Source organism: Emydura macquarii, unplaced genomic scaffold (genome assembly GCF_026122565.2).
Source record: "Emydura macquarii macquarii isolate MOO-44397 ecotype Brisbane River unplaced genomic scaffold, CSIRO-AGI_Emac_v2 contig_2481, whole genome shotgun sequence".
NCBI lineage: Eukaryota > Metazoa > Chordata > Testudines > Chelidae > Emydura > Emydura macquarii.
In genome coordinates, this window is record NW_027132618.1 from 4,138,786 (window position 1) to 4,157,302 (window position 18,517).

The following is an 18,517-nucleotide window of genomic DNA, read 5'->3' on the forward strand; positions in this document are numbered from 1 at the left end:
GATGCTAATGGAGACCAACTGGTAGAGCCGGCATCTAACAATGATCTTGCTCTCATCCATAATGCAAAGCAGGGAAGCACCTTCCACTCAGCCAGCTGGTTTCATGAATACTCTCCTGATTTGTGCTGGGTGTCATCCGTGGATGGTCACTCGCAACCTGCATCATGTTTGGGTTAGGAAGACTTCCCACGCAGCCAACGCAAACCTTCTATTTTCCACATTGGCCTACAAGTCCCAGTTATTAGAACCTTTAACAAACCAAGATGGAACTGCAGGAAGAAGTACGCAGATGCTTTGGAAAAAAGTGTCATCTGCATACCACCACACATCATCCCAGTCAATGAAGCTTTCATTCAATTCCGAAGAGCCATCTTCAAAGTTGCCTGCATATCCATACCACAGAGCCACTATCCAGTCTACACACCGATCCTTGATGCTGAATATGCTAAACTGCTCAGTCAGTCTGAATCGTCTTGTGATCCAGATATTGCTGATCACCTAACTGAGTCACTGGATGTTGCTAGACAGGCACAATGGGAAGAAATGACTTGGAATCTAGATGTCATTCACTCAAGCCAGAAATGCTGGTATTTAATTTGTCTTCTCAGCGCAGCTCAGCAACTACCAGCCTTAGCCGACCACCTGTCACACCAAACCAAGCTGCCAACCATCTGCTGAATGTGTCAGAGGCCCCACATGAGAAGCATGTCAGATGACAAGTCCATGATGAATGGTGTCAGCTCCATCAGAGAAATGCAACTTGGCAACTCATGGAGCTGTTCACGGCCACAGAGTTAGACAACATTCTGAGTGATATTAGGAGCAGTACCACTTCTGGCTATGACAACATATTGTTTGTGTTCTTCAAGCATCTCAGGACTTGTGCTAATAAGCAGCTGGCAGAGTTCTTCACAATGGTGGTCAATGAAGAGTCAGTTTTGAAGACATGATGAAAGTCAAGTCATTGCTCTCCTGAAAGCATGGAAAGACCTACATAGTGTAGCAAGCTATGACTGATAACTCCCTTGTCTGTGCCATTCAAGATGCTGGAGCATCTCATTTTTCAGTGCATCTCCCCAGAAATGGAGCCAATATTCAGTCAAGCAAGCAGGCTTTTGGAGAGGATGGAACACCTGCAATTAGGGTGATCAGACATCCCTATAAAATTCAGACTGTCCCGATATTCAGTCATTTGCCCCATGTCCTAATCGATGTACAATCAGGACACCATTTGTCCCCATATTCAGGACTCAGATAGAAATTCAGTTCCTACCCTCTGTGAGGGGACCTGGAGCTCCCAGCTGCCACAGGTAGCCCCACAGCTCTGAATCCTTGCTGGCCCTGGGAGCTCAGTGTCCCGCCCACCACACGCAGAAGCTGGGTGCTCCAGATCCCCCCTACTGCTGGTGGTGGCTGGAAGCTCAGGGTCTCCAGATTTCCCTCAAACACACCCCTGCTGCCACTGCCCCGCCCACGGCAACTGGGAGCTCAGGATCCCACTCACTGCCCGCACCACCCCTGCCCCCATATGTCCTGATATTTTACTCTTATAATCTGATCACCTTACCAGCGATCAAGTGCTAGCTTTGAAAACATTCATTAAAAAATGGTTTTCAGAAAAACTTGAAGACAGGAGCAGTATTTCTGGACCTGACAGCAGCATATGACACGGTCTGGCATTCGGTCTGGTTCTCACTCAAATTGTCAAGAGCATTTGCAGCATGGGTAGTCAATGTCATCGACTTTCTCCTCTGCAACAGATGTTTCCAAGTACACATAGGAGACAAAGTTAGTACATGGAAAAGGCAAACAAGCAGTCTACCTAAGGGTCTGTGCTGACACTGATGCTTTTCAACCTGTACACAAATGACCTGCTTACCCGGTCCTGCAAGTTCACATACACAAATGACATTTGCTTAGGCATCCAACCACATCATTCCCAGAACTTGAAAATGCTCTAAATGCTAACTTGATTAAGATGGCCAAATACCGTAATCAGTGGCATTTACAACCAAGTGTGACCAAAACAGATTTGAGTGTGTTTACAACACCAGAGCAAACCAAAAACTGAATATCTTTCTCAATGGACATGTCTTGAAACACAAATCTTACCCAGTCTATCTTGGAGTAACCCTAGACCGATCTCCCACATATCTTAACCCTCTGAGGAAAACTGCAGCTAAGCCATGGTGGCATAGCAACCTTCTAAGCAAATTAACGAGCCCTTCATGGGGAGCAAACACGCAAACTTTCTGATCGCTTAGTGTAGCCCTCTGTTACTCTGCAGAAAACTGTGCTCCAGTCTGGCTCCACTCACCTCATATCAAGTTGGTTGACACACGACTGTATTCAACCATGCATACTGTAACTGGGATGATTTGACCCACACTAGTACCATGGCTCCCCATGTTAATTAACAACATTCCTCCTCACATCTATCATGAGGAAGCTACGGCCAAAATGGTTGAAAAGAACAGAGCAAGCCCGAGCCTATCCTATACACAGAGCTCTTTGACCACCCAAGAGTGCGCTTATGGTCGAGGCACCCATTGTGGGCCCACTTGCCCTGCCCAGATTTCTCTATGGTGCCTGTGGCCTGAAGAGTGGCCTGCCGCTGATGTCAGAAACCAGTCTCTTCTAACTGACCCTGCCCTCTGACTAGAGTTGCTGATGGTCTGAGGGCTCTGCTCTTTGCTGATGAGGCAGTCACAAATTAGCTTGGTGAGCTCTGCATCCAGTAAAAAAATATAAACCCCATGAAGACAAACACCACAGGAAGTACCACCTTGGAAGGCAGCCTGACAACTTTCCCCGCAGCCCCTGATTAGTCTAGGCAGCCTATTTAAGCCCAGGAGGAGTTCCAGCGTGAACCGGAATGGCAGTGCGGGGTTTGTGAGCCAAACCATGCAGGGTTGCACACCCTATTCAGAACATAGTTATCTTGTCTGTGAGTCTTTTGTTATTATTTGGGAGTCTGGAGAGTTTAGCAGCTAGCTAAGACATATTCTTTCCAGGAACCCTGAGGCTTGGCTTATAGCAATCCCTATGGCTTTTTCCACTCTCGTGACTCTCTCTCTCTCTTTGTTCCCTGTCTGTTCCTTTTGGGCTGGTTGACTCTAATCACAGTGTGTCTGTGTTTTTCACCTGGTCATGGCCTCTTCCTTGTTTATATTTCTGTGTTCATGGACCCATTGTGTCTGTTTGGTTTTATGTGTTTCTTGTTTTTCTTTGAATCTTTATTTTCTTTCGAAGTCTTTGCTGTATTGATATTTTCTACTTTTTTCCCTTTGATTTCCATCCCCATTGTCTGTTTTTAACTCTGCTGTATATCTTTGTTGATATCTGCCATCCCTCCTTTCTCTTCGGTACATGTTCCCTCTGGTTCACTGACTGTTCGCACCACACACTCTCCAAAATGGCTCACTAAGTGGGAGCTGCATGGCGGCTGATGAGGAGCATACCAGCGACTGAGTGATGGTGTTGGAGCTGCACTGCTTCATGCTATTCAAGCTCTTTCACTTGAATCATACAGAACTGGATTCCTTGCAGTGGTTTACACAGGATGGTCAGAGAGAGCAGGCAGGAGAACCCTGATCTAGAGCTGGAGATCTGCAATTACATGAAGAGAGAGAGAGTCTTGCTGTGACACTGTGAACCGTTTAAAATTATTTAATTGTGATTTGTGGTAGGATGAATTAACGGAGCAGGGAGTTTGAATTTTGATCAGAAAGTAACTGAATTTCCATGCTTATTTTTATAATAAAAAAGAGAAGGAGATTTGAGCATAATTTAAATTCATTTTGGTTATGCTGCAGAGCCCTAAAATCTGCCGTTTCAAGGCATTTCAAGTACTAAATGTGTGTCCTAATGGTGCCCTCTCATACCCTGTGTCACCGGTGTGTAGCTGTGTAGCACTGTAAATGCAGTCACTGAAATACACTGTTTTACACTGCAAAACAACAACACAGCAGCAAGTCTCAGAGCCTGGGTCAAATGACTCAGGCTTGGTCTACACTTACCTCCGCGATTCGGCAGCAGTCGATGGGAGTTACGCAAAGTATGCAAAGAACTTGTGTAACTCCCATTGACTGCTGTGCTTCTCTTCTGCGCGCCGCCTTCACTGCACTGCGCCGACGGGAACCATGTTCCCGTCGGCGCAGCGCTATGCTACTTGGGGGGGGGGGGGATTAATAAAGTTGATTGAGTTGACTTCAAAGTCTTCACTGACCACTCAGTCGATCCAGATAAGTCGATCTGATGGTGGCGACTTTGCTCACAGGGCTTTCTCTATAGGGCTAAAAATAGCAATGTAGACCCACCCCCCAAGCTGTTTGTACCATTTACAGTCTAGACACAAACATGCAGGCTCTAAGGTAGATGTAAAAGGCAGGAAGTCAGTTTCCTGAATTACAGATTAGGAAGAGCAGCACTCTAGACTGAAAGATTATAAAGCCTCATAGGAAAAACGCCAAAATTAAGATTAAATAATCTGGTGCTGAAATGGGTGGGTGCATGTTATAATGAACATCTATTTGATCCAATGATTTTTGTCTCCACTGCATTTGCCTCCTCCAGAGTACATTACTGCAAGGTATTCTGGATGCATCAGCCAATCCAAAGCACATCACCTACATCTGAGTGACGTGAGCTATCATGGGTACATCACACCTTTGCTCAGATGTAGTGTATGCGTGGCCAAGGTATTGGTTCCAGTCTTAAAACCTGAATGGTCTGGGAACCTGTTGTTGGAGTTCAGCCGGGACACTTTTGCTGTCAATTTCTGGTTCCAATAGAGGCCACTCTCTTGTGTTCCATAGAACCTGATGTTGGCAGTGAGCCTTCACTTCATGGCAGGATGCAAGTCACATTGGGTTTGTTGGGCTTTTTTTTTAAGGCTTAAAAATTGTGACAATCTGAGGACAAATAGTTTGTGACAGTGTCTTTTTTTAGGCTACCTTATGTAGCTAGAGGTATAATTTATTTGGTTTTAATTTTTGCAACACCACCCAACTGCTAAGAGAATTGATATTTAAGTAATTCTAAATAATTCATGACTATTTTATTAATCGGGTGTCTTCGGCATAGCTGAAAGTGCTCTGATGACATAGCCTCTAGCAATGGGGAAAAAAGAATTTCCTTGTGCTTATTGTCATTATAATACACCATAACTGAAAGATTACAAAATTGATACTTTTAAAAATTAATGTAGCATGAATAAGTGGGCTCTATAGTATTCAGATATTTCATTGGTACTTGGGGGAAAAATGGCTTGTTTTATTTCCTGGCAGAAAACTGCTGATTTTCTAACAATCACATTAGAGAACACAGTCCCAGAACAGACCTCTGTCTTTATGCTTTGCCCTTTCCTCATACATTCGGAGAGGAGCCAGAAACAAAAAGAAAGTTGCATTCATTACTGAGAGAGCCTCAGGAAAAACTGTTTGGCCAAGCAATTTTGCACGAAGCCAATGGGAAAATATTTGACTGCAAAGAGCATAAACTCTTTGCATCAATATGCAATTTTCTGGATCCATTTATCCAAATGATTATTAAGAACTTAGTAAATCTGTGGTGCTTTACATCTTCAAAGTGCTGCAAAAGCACTAGCATTAGCAAGTTAAAAAGTAAGACTATTTTAAAGAGACCCAAAGTAAATTATATGGCAGTTTAAAGTGCAATGTATTGAAAACATCGGGAAACCGCAAAGGTCTCAGATAGCAGTCAGACAGCTTAATTCACCCCACACAGGAAAGTGGAAACCACAAATTTAAAATCATGTAATTTCCTATAAATTCTCCCTTGGAAGACAGATTGCCCTGCCCATCCTTGTAGGAAAAGCTAGGGGTTCCATCCCTCTTCCCCTGCTGACCCCACAGATCTCAGCACTCCAGTTTCTCCATTTAAAATCACCCCTATAATTGTGCGTGCACAAATAGAAATATTTTTGCCAGAATGCTGGAGTTTAGGAAATTCAGAAGCAAGTCAGTTTGGTTGAAGGACTCTTTTTTGACAATGATTTCACCCAGCTTCAGTAAAGACTCAAAGTTGCTTAAAATTCTCTAGCCTTAATTTGGACACATCTCCTCAGCTAACCATAATAACCTCATTAATGCCCTTATTAACTTAAACCCATTGAGCCTCACTTTTTACTATTGCCATCTAGTATGAATAGCTGTTTTACCCTGTAAGCATTTAATAATGTACCCTAAGGGCCAGAATGAGGCAGTCAAGTTTTGCCCTGCATTGGGGGTGTAGCAAAGCACTGTATTACCCCAGTGAGAGCACAAGCTGGTGTTGCATCTCCCTGAAATATAATGCCTCCTGGAGCCACACGGTGCACAGGGGAGCATACCTGGTTCACCATGCTCCTAGAGTTCAGCATGTCCTCGATTCTGGGCAGTGCTGAGTGTGTGGTCATGGATCCTCTTCCTCCCTGCCCTCTTGCGTATAGCTTGCACCACAGAAAGTCTAGCAGCTCCCGTGTTTTACTATCAAAGGCTATTTTCAGGTCTGCAGTCAGCAGGGTTACAAGCAACCTGATTGCCCTGAAGATCCTCATTTGCCCTAGGTTTTCCAGGCCATACACCTCCTTCTCCCCAGCACAAGATTAATAGCCTCCCCGCTCCTTCTTGAGAAATCAATGTGCCCTGCAGATTGACTGTTGGCATTTCCAGTGAGTTTACCTCCTTTGAAGAGGCCCAATATTATTTTTTTATTATAATTTCCTATTTGTAAGTCAGATGTTTATCCCTTGTATTATCCAACAATATGTCTTCAGTATCTCACAGAGTTTGCTATGCACAAATATAGAGTAAAATTATAATCTACTATATTCCCCTTATCCTCAGGCTCTTTTATTATGTCAAAAAACGGTGACAAACCTCTGCTGGCTGTTATGCAATGCTTTCCTCTACACCAGTTCTTCAGAAATAGATTGCCTTACTATGTCTTCAGTTTTTTAATCTGGGCTAGAAGTCAGGAAAATAGGTTGATAGTTTTCCAGGTCTGTCTTCTGTTCCTCTTAAAAGATTGGAATCGTAGTATTCTTATTCTAATTAGATTCTAACAGTACTTAGGACTTTCATCATGCTTTTCATTCATGGACTTTAAAGCACTATCATCCGCATTCTATAGGTAGCAAAACTTAGGCACAGAGATATTAACCAAGTTGTCCAAGGTCACACAGCAAGTCAAAGGCAGAGCCAGCAATACATCCCAGAACTAAGATTCGCAAATATAGGCGCTTAAAGTTAGACTTCAGTATATGTAAATAAATGGCCAGATTTTCAAAAGTGCTGGGCATTCAACAGCTCCTATTAAATATACAAATTGACATCATTTGTAAAATTTGAAATATATTCTGTAGACTCCATAATGTATAGTAAGCCCAATACTGCATTCCTTGCCCACCCAAACTCACATTGAACTTAGTGGGAGTTTTGGGAAGGTGGAAGATGGAGGATCAGGCCCATAAAAAGTACATTTTTATAAACTGTGAAAAGTGGAACTCTCTGACAGGCAGTTTTCATTGGAGATAACACATATTCTAAATAATTGGTGACTCCAGCTCTCACTTCTCTATCTCAATGCCAAAATGTATTTTTTTTATAATAATTTACACATTTCTGCCTACTTAATCCCTTGTTTCAGGCTCATGCTTTTCAAGGAAGAAACCTACAATAGGATTTGCAGAGAAAACGTACAAAGAAAAGTCAAAATAGCAGGCTGTATCCCATTTTTGCAGTTTTCCAGTCATCAGTGTTACCCATTGAAGAAAATTACTAAATAGCTCTGCTACGTCATTCTTCATTTACATTAGAAATTGTTCTAATCAATAACAAGATTATCACCAAAATGTGGCAGCATTTTATCACTCAGGTATGTGATTTAATATAGAGAGGTACCTATTTGAAACCACATTTACTTTTCTTGAGCTCATCATAAAAAATCATTCTGAATGGAGTCATTTAAGGTAATGATGATTCAGATTAATTCCTTTAGAATAACATGACTGGAATCAGATGCCATATTTCACTTTTCATTAGGCATTTTTGGTGGTTGAGGTAAGAAAAAAACAAGTTATTGTTAGTGATCTTACAGCATGAGATGAGTGAAAGTAGCTGAAAAAAGCCTGTTGAAAATGGCTCACAATTGTGTTGCTATTCTGTTGTTGCTCCACATACAATGGTATCAAACCCAATTAAAACAGACATATATCTCATCTGTTAAATCAGCGTTCTAACAAGAGCAAAATGGGGTTAATAGAACTGGGTCTCAATTGAAAAATTCTATTTGGATTTGGATTTCAAGAGACACCCCCCGCACCAAATTTGTCAATTCATATAAAGAGTTTTGCTAGATTGGAAATTTGGATTTAGACCAGGTGACTTCCCCCCTATATATTGTCCATGTGTGGTAGTGAAAATCGTTTCTAATTTGGCCAATTCACTTTTGAAAATGAGACTTAGGCTCCAAAGTCACATGGGAACTTCTGAATCTTTTTCCCCATGGTGTATATTGATAGTAGTAATTATAAGGCTAATCTTAGGTGGCTTCTTGGTTTGGAGTTACAGAAAGCTTCCACCAAAGCCATTTGGCCCACCTGAAACTATTGTTAATAAACATGATTATGATGTCTATCTGTGTCACAGGTAACACAGTTTTGTAAAACTCTAGTAGGTGAGCATAGACCTGATACATCCTGGACATGGTGATATTGCAAGTCCTGCTAATGTGCCTTGCCCATGGCTGGAAGTGTTGCATTCTGATGCCAGGGTGATGGGTACACTTAAATCCCTCGTTACGATACATCAGATAGAAGTCATTGCTTCAAGAAGCTCACGGTGGGACTCACAAAGGGGACTTTTGCAGTGATTAACTTTTAGGCACCCGGTTGCTTAGTGGAATTCACAGTTTGTGTTAGGCACCCCAACTCCCGATACAATGCATGGAGAAAGTTAGGTGCCTGAGAATGGGATCCACAGAAGACAGAGAGCTGAGCAAGGAGCTGCCGAACTTAACCAATAAGAAATGCCGAGTGGAAAGCTGTGGCCTAAGCCCCACCCCTCAAAGGGAATTAGGTGTTTAAACCCTGGTCTACACTTCAAATTTATGTCAATCTAACTACATCGCTATTAGGTGTGAAAAATGTATACCCCTCGGTGCTGTAGTTAAGCTACCCTAACCCCCAGTGTTTGGAATTTTCTTCCTTCGACCTATCTATCGCCACGGTTGTGAAAAAACCCCTTGTATCAGTGCGGGAAACATCTACTCAACAGCACTATGGAGACAGAGCAAAACTGCTGTTGTAGTGCCCATAGGGATGACGTACCCTAAGTCTGGGAAAGAGGGATATGCCTTTCCTCACTCAGAATTCACAGCTGTGAACGGTCTCCCTGAGCTGGGCACTAAAGCAGGTCATTCCTTGTGTGAGAAAAACAGTGGAGGTCGTGCCTCCTCCTCCCATCCCATGACCTTGAGCCCTGTAGTTAGAGCGCTTGTTCAGAATGTGGGAGGTTTATGCGGGAGTTAGGCATCAAGCCAGTTTCAGGATTAAGGCAGCTGTGCCCATGTCTAAGCACCTTGGGGATTTTAACCACAAGATTTTAGCTGCCTCTAGGATTAGGCAGCAGCTGTGCAGGGGCTTTGTGAATATCAGTGGCATCTAAATGTTGGACTTGAGTGCCTAAAAAGGTAGTTAGACTCCTATGTCCCTTTCTGAATGCCTCTCTCAATCTCCATGCTCATTCATTTCTTGGTCTCTCTGCTCAGACTACCAAAAAGGGTTTTATCTGTGGGGTGGTTTTGTGATATGGACACACCGTCTACTCGTCTATAAAACACCCATTTATCTCACATGGAGTACAGATCTGCCAGCCAGTGGTGGTAACTTTCTGCCACTGTCGACTTGTATTAGAATCCTGATCAAGTTTGAAAAGGTATGTCTTTCTCTCTCTTTAAACTTCTTATTTTAAAATAGCTTGATTCATTTTAGTGGTCATGAAAATGATGGACTAATAACACCGACTAAGCCAGGTGTATTATGGGAAAGGAGTTGGGTGAGCTACCCTTTATAGTTCTATCAGTTTGCATCAGTCCTGATCTACTATAACCCTGCTGTTCTGGACCTTGGCTTCTCTCCTAAGCAAAGACTGATGAGCAGAATAAATTAAACAGATTTTTATTATGTGAATGAACCATCACTATGGCTTGATGAAACTATCAAATTACAGCATTTTATTGAGTCTAGATTTGACTGAAAGGTAAAGGGCTCGCATAGGTGCCTACATATTTAAACCTTTCGGATAAAATGTACAGTAGCAATGTGTACAAATCACTAAATATTTTAAAAGGGGAAGACTGCAAAACATAACACACACATGTGATATGCAAAAGCAATGAACTGAACAGAGCAGGTGGGAAAGCCAATGAGATATATACTACAGGTATTTGAAAATTATTCACAAAAAGCTATCTACATGCAAAGTTATGAAGTGTGGAATTTTCTACAAAGGAGAAATCTTTTTGGTTCCAAATTTAAGGTTTACATGGAAGTAATATCTGAAATGTTAATATGCAATCATTTGTTCTTCTAGTTCCTGGGGAGCATTTGCTGTTTTCAATACAATTTAACTCCAAATTGTCTTACAACTTCACAATTTAAAAAGTCATATCAGTCTAGCACTGAACAGGACTGAGAGGTAGCAGGCTTAGAGAAAATGTTTAGGTTCTTTTCAGTTAAATGTTTCTCACTGATGACATGCAAAATTGCCTGGCCAATAGACTTTAAGTATTCCATGCAACAAATAAAATGTTTTCCATCCCCCTTTCTCTGGCTCCTTTCTGAAAACATTAGAAGAGGGTAAATCATAATGGTACAAATGTATTGTACACTGTAGCAGTCCAAGTTTGTGCTCTCTAATGTGATTGATGGAAAATCAGCTGTTATCTGATGGGAAATAGAACAACCTATTTTTCATTGCCGTTTAAGTAAACATTGAAAAATCAGAATTATACAGGGACCATTAGCTTATATATCAGTGCAAAGTGCTTTTATGATCCTTTGTATAAAGGATGACATATCAAAATTGTAAGCCATCCAATTTTTTTTCTGGTTATGAATTATAAAAATACTGGCCTCAGAGAAATCAGTTCTTTTTACCATTTTTAGTGGTCAGAACATTAACCTTCAGCTCTACATAAGACTTCTGCTATAACTAAAGAACTGGTTGGATCTATAATGACTGCTTTGTTAGATTCACTGATATAAATCGTCTTTTACTGAGGACAGACATTTGGGCAGGTTGCGGTTAAATGTCTCAATGAACTGCCATTGCTATTACCATGACTACATACTCATTGCCATTTAGGTTTAAAACACTGACCAAGTGCATAATTGCAACATAGACCATAAGACATGGAGTTCTTTAATGGTGAGCAACTTTGAACGATACATTGTATGATCTGCAGCATTGGTTCGGTTGCTTTGATGTTAGTGCTACACAATACAGGCATAAAAAGATTAGTCCCTTGATGTGATAGGTTGTGGTTTTTTGACACAGAGCATTAATGCAAAATGCATTAGCTCTTGAAAGCAAGATCTCTACACCCACTGAGCACCCAAGGCTTGAATTAAATGTGGTTAAGAAACTAGGGTAGTGTACTTATTTTAAATATAAAATATAGACACACTCATAGAAAACTACATTAAAATAACATCAAGGTTGAGACATAAAACCACCAGTGCAAATCCATTCTCAATTTAGGCTGCCATAGCAACTTAAATCGGCCACTTATTACCTACTGGCTAGACATTGCAAAACATGGTTTCTAACAGGTGTGTATGTCATCATTTAGCATATTATTGTGAATAACCTAAATTTCTTTGCCAATTATATAGCATAGATGCATTATTTTTCACACTTTTAGAACATAAGAATGTTCTTCTATTATATCATGTTAGCCCTTGGTCACTTACTCATCCACAAGAATCAATAGTTTTGGTGATTTGCAATGACATAAACTGGATTTTAAACTAAAAGCCATACTTACACCAGGGAAGAAAATAGCATCAAGTTTGTAAAGCAAGTGGTGCACAAAACAGGAATATCATCCCGTAGAACTTTGCCCAAACGGCTAGATAGTTTGTTCCCATTATGGTGATGATTAAATGTGAATCTCCCTGGAATTAATCACAATGAATAATATTAGGAGGTTTTTGAATGTTTGAATGTTTTGAATGAATACAAAATTCCCACAAATGTGTAGGCTAAGGTTACTAAAATTCAGTAGCTGGGTACCTGTATCTAGAAAAAAGCTTTTGATGTGGTAAGGTGAGATTACTGTGGTATGTGAAGGCAGTTTGGAACAGATATGGTATAAGAAATTTGTTTAGAAATTGATGAAACTGCACTTCACTAATTATGTGGCAGGTGAGATCACCTGGCATTCTGGCTAACATGATTTTTAAACATGTGGACACTGCTGGCTGAGCATTCTTGATGGAAGACCTTCAACTTTAGTATTGACTTCCCCCACACTCATCTGAGAGCCCTTGACTTTGTCAGCTTTTTAGGCTCAGATGCAAAGCCCAGCCCTTTCGCTAAGCTCTCACTTGTGGGAGTGAGGGGCTGCTCGGAGGGGTGATGCTGTGTGTTTGTTTCCAGGAATGTCTTTTGCTTTTCAGCTAGTCGGGTTGACTAATGTTCCTGTGCCCTGAGATGTGCGTGTTGCTCACGTGGAAAATCAAACTAACTCTTCACTCTTGTTACGCTCGTAGATCGGCTGTTCAGCAACCGAGGGGAGCTAGACAGGGCAGAACCTGTCCGTCAGTGCTGTTTGTTCTGTTCTTGGAAGTGCTGCCTACTGAACCTACCAAACTGCAGCAGGTTAAGCAAGGGTGTCAGTCCAGATAAAACTTTGGGTGGGGGGAGGGAAGATGTGTCAGTATGTAGAATATTATATGTGATAATAGTATATCCTTCAAAGTTGGGGAGGGAGGAAGTGGAGCATATATAGACCTATGAAAATTTGGGGGCAAACTGAGGTCTGGGGGGCAGCTGCTCCCCTTGCGCCATGGCAAATGATGCCCCAGAGATTAAGGTCCTGAGTGACTCAGCTGGAGATGTATTAGCCCTGCATTCAGACTGTAGTTTAAAAGCAGCTAAAGGGTGAAATAATTGCTCCCTGCATTGCTCTCCAGGCAGCAGCTGAGCACGGACCCTGCAGTCCCCCAAGTAGAGGCACTATGGTAGCACTTTAAGGGGTGCTAGGTACCTCAAAGGTGTAATGGGGGCTTGAAGCATGATCCTGCTCTCCCCGCCACACTGGCCAACAGTGTAGCTTCAAAGGCACGTCTCCTGTACTTGTGGATGCTCACTGTGGCATTGTGCCACAACTGAACCCACAGGATCACATATGCTGATCCAATAAGGCAGCTTTGTGCTGCTAGGGCCAGGCAAAGCTTCTCTAATGCTGATCTACCAGAAACCTAGAGGATCAGGATATCCATGGGTGTCAGAGTCACTATGGTGTGGTGCTATGCAGAATCTGCACGGTGTGAGTGCAAGAAAAAGGGGACGTGGCTAGGACATCTTGGCCTTCTCAGGCTGCCACAATGGCCTCTTGAGTCCAGAGGCAGCCAGAATAACTCTGAGGTCAAATCCATCCCAGACTGGAGGAGCACAAAAGTGCACCTCTCCATCTGAGCGGCACTGAGCATTCCTCTGCTGCAACTATGGATCTGGGTCATAACATTTTACTAGTTCTTCTCTGAGTGGAGGAAACATTGCTTTAAATTAACCTTTATAATAAGTCACTAGGTCCATGAGCTTCCAGGGTGAGGAGTGGGGTCCCTCCCCTACTGCTCTGAAACATTATCTCCTTCTTGCCAAACTGCTTTATGGTAGAAGAGCTGGAGTCAGAGGTAGATTCTAAATGCAGCGATTTGGAATTGTGTGTTCATTGGTCTTTTCCACAGAGATCTTTATGGCCTCATAGATCTGGCTGCTGTCTAAAGAAATTAAGTCCAACTGTATTTTGTTTAAAGAAGCACACTATATGCATGGCCAGAAATACTGATCTATGATACCCAAAAAGTTGTGTCCATCTGCACTTATTTCTTTTGTCAGTAAAAATTGGATTCCTCCTGATTCTATAGCGGTTATATTTTCACATAGCAGAGAGAGAGGGGAATATGTGTCAGCATTGCTTTCATTGATCTGGGTTACCTGATGTCTTTTGAACAGGTCCAGAATAATGTGTTGTCATTTCCAACTCACTTTTATGCCCGTATTTATTGTAGATGTGTGACCTTTATTTGCACTGTACACACTATTGTTATAATCTTTGTGCAAAATATGCCTTTGGAGAGATCATTTAAAAACGAATAACAAACTGATCATTATGTTCTTGTGTAATGTATGTATGTATGAAATGAGCATTAAGTGTTATGAACATAAGCTGAAATTATGACTAAAATGTGTTTACTAGACAAGTCTGGGGAGGTAAACCAGACAAAAGACAAGCTGATGCCTCTAACTAGGTGTCATCAAAGTTGATGGGCAATCACCTGTCAAATGGCCATTTTTTGTCAACAAAGGGGGGCAGTAACAAATCAATCTGGATTTTAGCAAACAATGACATGGATCCTCTTTCACCATGGGACTCCATGTCTCCATCCTCACACCTAGAATGAACTTTATCTTGGGGTACCCCCTCAGGAAAATGCATTTCAAAGGATGACTGGACTATAAAAGTGAGGGGCAAAAACACCCCAGGTTGTCTCTCTTGTACACTTAAGACGACAAAGGAACAAGCCCTTTGACTTTGCGGGGAGATCCTGCCCTGAGAATATGGTCAGCGCAGTTGCTGGAAACATGTGGTAAGGATTTATCCTTGAACCAAGTCTAGCTTGTAAAGTTTTAGCTGCTAGGAAGCATTTTATCTTTTTTTTTTCTTGTAGTTATTTGTGACTTTAATACCTTATACTTGTACTCACACCTATCTCTTTGCCATTAAATAAGCTTGTTTTATTTTTAAATCTAAACTAATCCAGTGCTGTTTAAACTGAACTGTTCGGGTAACTGCAGTTACAGTAGCAGACTATTGAATATTGACCCTTTACAGAGGCAACAGAGCTTTAATATCTGAACTGACCAGGAGAGGGCTGGACAATGCAGAACACATGATTTGGGAAAATTTGGGACTGGGAGTTTGTTGGGGTCACCCAGCAAATAGCAACCAAGATTGCTAGAAGGCAGAGTGTGACTGGAGAGTTGCTGGCAGGCTGCTGGAGTCAGAATTGCTGGACCAGGGCTGCAGCTATACACAGACACTCAGGGTGTGATCTGCATGCTGTTTGGCTGTTTGTGAGTGGCTCTGGTTGACAGCTACAACAGCAAAACATTGTGAGGCACCCACAGTTGTGGGGCAGGCAGTGACACAGTCTCATTGGTCTGGACTGTATCCCCGGAATGTTGCAAAATGATTAGTAACTCTTGACCCAAAGATATAATCCTGGTGGAACTAATACATATTTGCACTCTTTCTATAAGAATGATGAGTTTGATTTTATGGAAGAGAAGGGTTGTGAAATCTACTGGGAAATTAGATGATATTGCTTGATGACATTCACTGTATTTGTTTATAATAAATCTTAATGAGTTAAGTTAATCTTGATGGGGGTTTTTCTTCTAAGTGAATTTCAGATGTAAGATGAAAGAATTAACATTACTATGAACCCACCATCAAATGCAGCCACTTCTGCAATGAAACAAAGCAGCTGTTTAACAGCACACACGCATTTAAGAATGACAGTAAAGAAAAACCATATTATTGAAACTGCAGGGAAAGAGTAGATCTGAAGGGTGTAGTTACCATAGCTGGTTGAAAAATGGGGATTTTTTTCATGAACATTTTTATGGAAAGTGAGTCCCAGTTTTTTATTGAAAATATTCAGTGTTTTGGATCATCTCTAGTAGTTACTCAAACTGGAATTGGTCAGCAAACTACTCTTGAAAGAAGCCCCTAATTTCTTTAATGGCCCCAAGAAGGTGAAATCTTGGTTTTATGGTAGATATCTCCAAAAGACAGCAGGCAAAAACAGGCTTGATTCTTCTATAACTTATGCCAGTATTATGCTGGTATAACCTGATTGACTTCATTGGAGTTACTGTAGATTTATACCAAGTTAATGAAGTGAGAGTAAACTCAGGCACAGAACCTCTAATAGCACAATATCGCAGCGCTGGGATTCTGACCCAGACTGGAGAGTGCCATCTACTGAATTATTATCAGCACCACTTCTTGTAAACTCTGGGAATGGAGAAGTAATAAAGAGGCTGGCTGGCTGGCTGTTGATGAATGTTCTGTCTGTGTGGAGATTATTTGAAAGCTCCTGTTAAACCTTTATATATATCGAGAGAGAGAGAGCGAGAGAGAAGAATATTGCAAAGATCACTTTGCCAAAATAAAAAATAGAAAGATGCAAGGGATAGCTGCTCTATTACAAATGTCAACCACACAATAAAGAGACAATGTATACAAAATAGGAAATGTTCTATCAAGCTCAGTGAATTAAGTTTACAAGTGATAGCAGTAGACATATTCCTTACAGTGCCGGCTGAGATATGCGCACACAAAACCCCTCTGCTTAAGTTAGGGTACTAAACTTAAATATTATATGCCAGTTCACATAAAGTATTACTAGAAAATCAATACACATTCAATCAGTCTTAACATATATGCTGACTGAAAGTTATGGGGGAGACTGTCGGTCTTTGGAAATTGAAAAAGGCAGTAGTATCTTTGATTAAACATGTGAAACTAACTAAGAAAATGATTTGTGAAGAAAGATGTTGTGATACAGTCATGTTGTGTCATCAGTTTGTATTAAATCCCAAGGGAGAGAGAGACTTTGAAGATTTGCTTTTCATTATGGTAAGAATTAATGCTCAGCAACTGAACTGAAAGAGGTTTGCATAAGAGTTAGTGCTCTCGATAACCATTTGGAATTTAATTCTATTCAGAGTAATTATATTTTGGAGTGATTATATGAAAGACTTTCTCCTCTGAAGCAAGGATGCCAGAATTATCCCTTTTTACTGGATCTTTAGATTAGATGGGATTCTTAAATATAGCTTACTTTCTCTAAATTTATCATCTAAAATTATTTTCAACAGACAAACTGAATTAATGCTATATTGAATGCAAGAAACCGTTGATGCAACAGTATGGTTGAGACTTCAACTGCATATAAGTTGTAGGTCATACAGCAAGTGGAAGTAAACCATCTTGGGCCAATGTACAAATATTATTTATTTCGGTTTACAAAAGCACACTAATCCAGTGCACTAGGCATATACACAATTAATTACTTACAAAAATACAAGCTGACCCAGTGTCACCAACAAAACCCTCTGAATCCAGGAACTTTCAACCTTTTCAAGTCATGTTTGCCACATTCCCCCACCCCCACTCAATTCATCCACTTAGGAAAAAATCCTGCATGAATAGGTGGGTTTTGCAGCATGCCCTGAACATAGCACACTCACCCTCTGTTACATTAAAGTAGGAGAGCTTGTTCCAAAACCATGGGCCTTCTACTTCCTCCCACCATCCTCCAGATAAATTCATCTGCTGATCATCAGCTGAAACATCCTAAATGATCTTAACTAAAATTACTAAAACACAAGGAGAACCGTGGTCTCGAACTGCTACATTGTGCCATCAATTTTTAAGCTGAATGTCCTCGTTGAAATAAATGAATGTTGTGTAAAACCTGATGGAATTGTATTGTATTGCCCCAAAATAGTAGCATGGTGCTTTATATTATTGTATATGGCACTGTGTGTGCGGTATTACTGAATTGTGGTTGGTGTAGGATCTATGGGCCTAATTTTCTGACCTCAGTAGAGTTATGCCAGCAAAGAAGTTAGCAACACGTGACAGATGTTAGTTATACTGCATAATGCACTACTGGATAGTGAGTACATACTACGGTAATGATCATAATATAAAAACCTATAAAATATAAACTTTCTACATTTGACATTCTTGGAAGAACACGCCTGCTACAGGCAAAGCACAGAATTCACTACAAGTCCACAATAGGCAGTGTCATTTTGGATCTCAATTACCTATTCAGTGCTTAATATTACTGTGAGACGTGCTCTAGAAAAAACATAGTTAGGCAGGATTTTGTGCATTTCAAGTTTTAACCTAAAAGTACACTATCATATTTAGTTGTACTTAACTTACAATTTTAAAATAAAATTACCTTTATGGGGAGATGCAAATGGGTTTTGCATGTATATGTAATCAGAGGTCCAGCAAAAAGCACAGAATCTCTGTGCATATATTTGAATGAGTTCATTGAAATAAATGCACTTTTTTTCAGAATGGGATTTCTAGCCATACAGTAACAAATATATGTTTTCTACTGGCATGCAGGTGAGCAGCTGCTGTCAGCTGACTTGCCCCCTGTTCCCAAAGTGTGGTGGTTGGATGTGGGCCCTTT

The 18,517-nt window shown here is 41.0% G+C and overlaps 1 protein-coding gene across 3 annotated transcripts in view; it reads left to right on the plus strand.

Moving 5' to 3' along the window:
• Window positions 1-18,517, plus strand: part of ST6GALNAC3 (ST6 N-acetylgalactosaminide alpha-2,6-sialyltransferase 3) — a 297,965-nt gene that overhangs the window by 225,820 nt on the left and 53,628 nt on the right. The gene's annotated exons all lie outside the window — the stretch shown is intronic.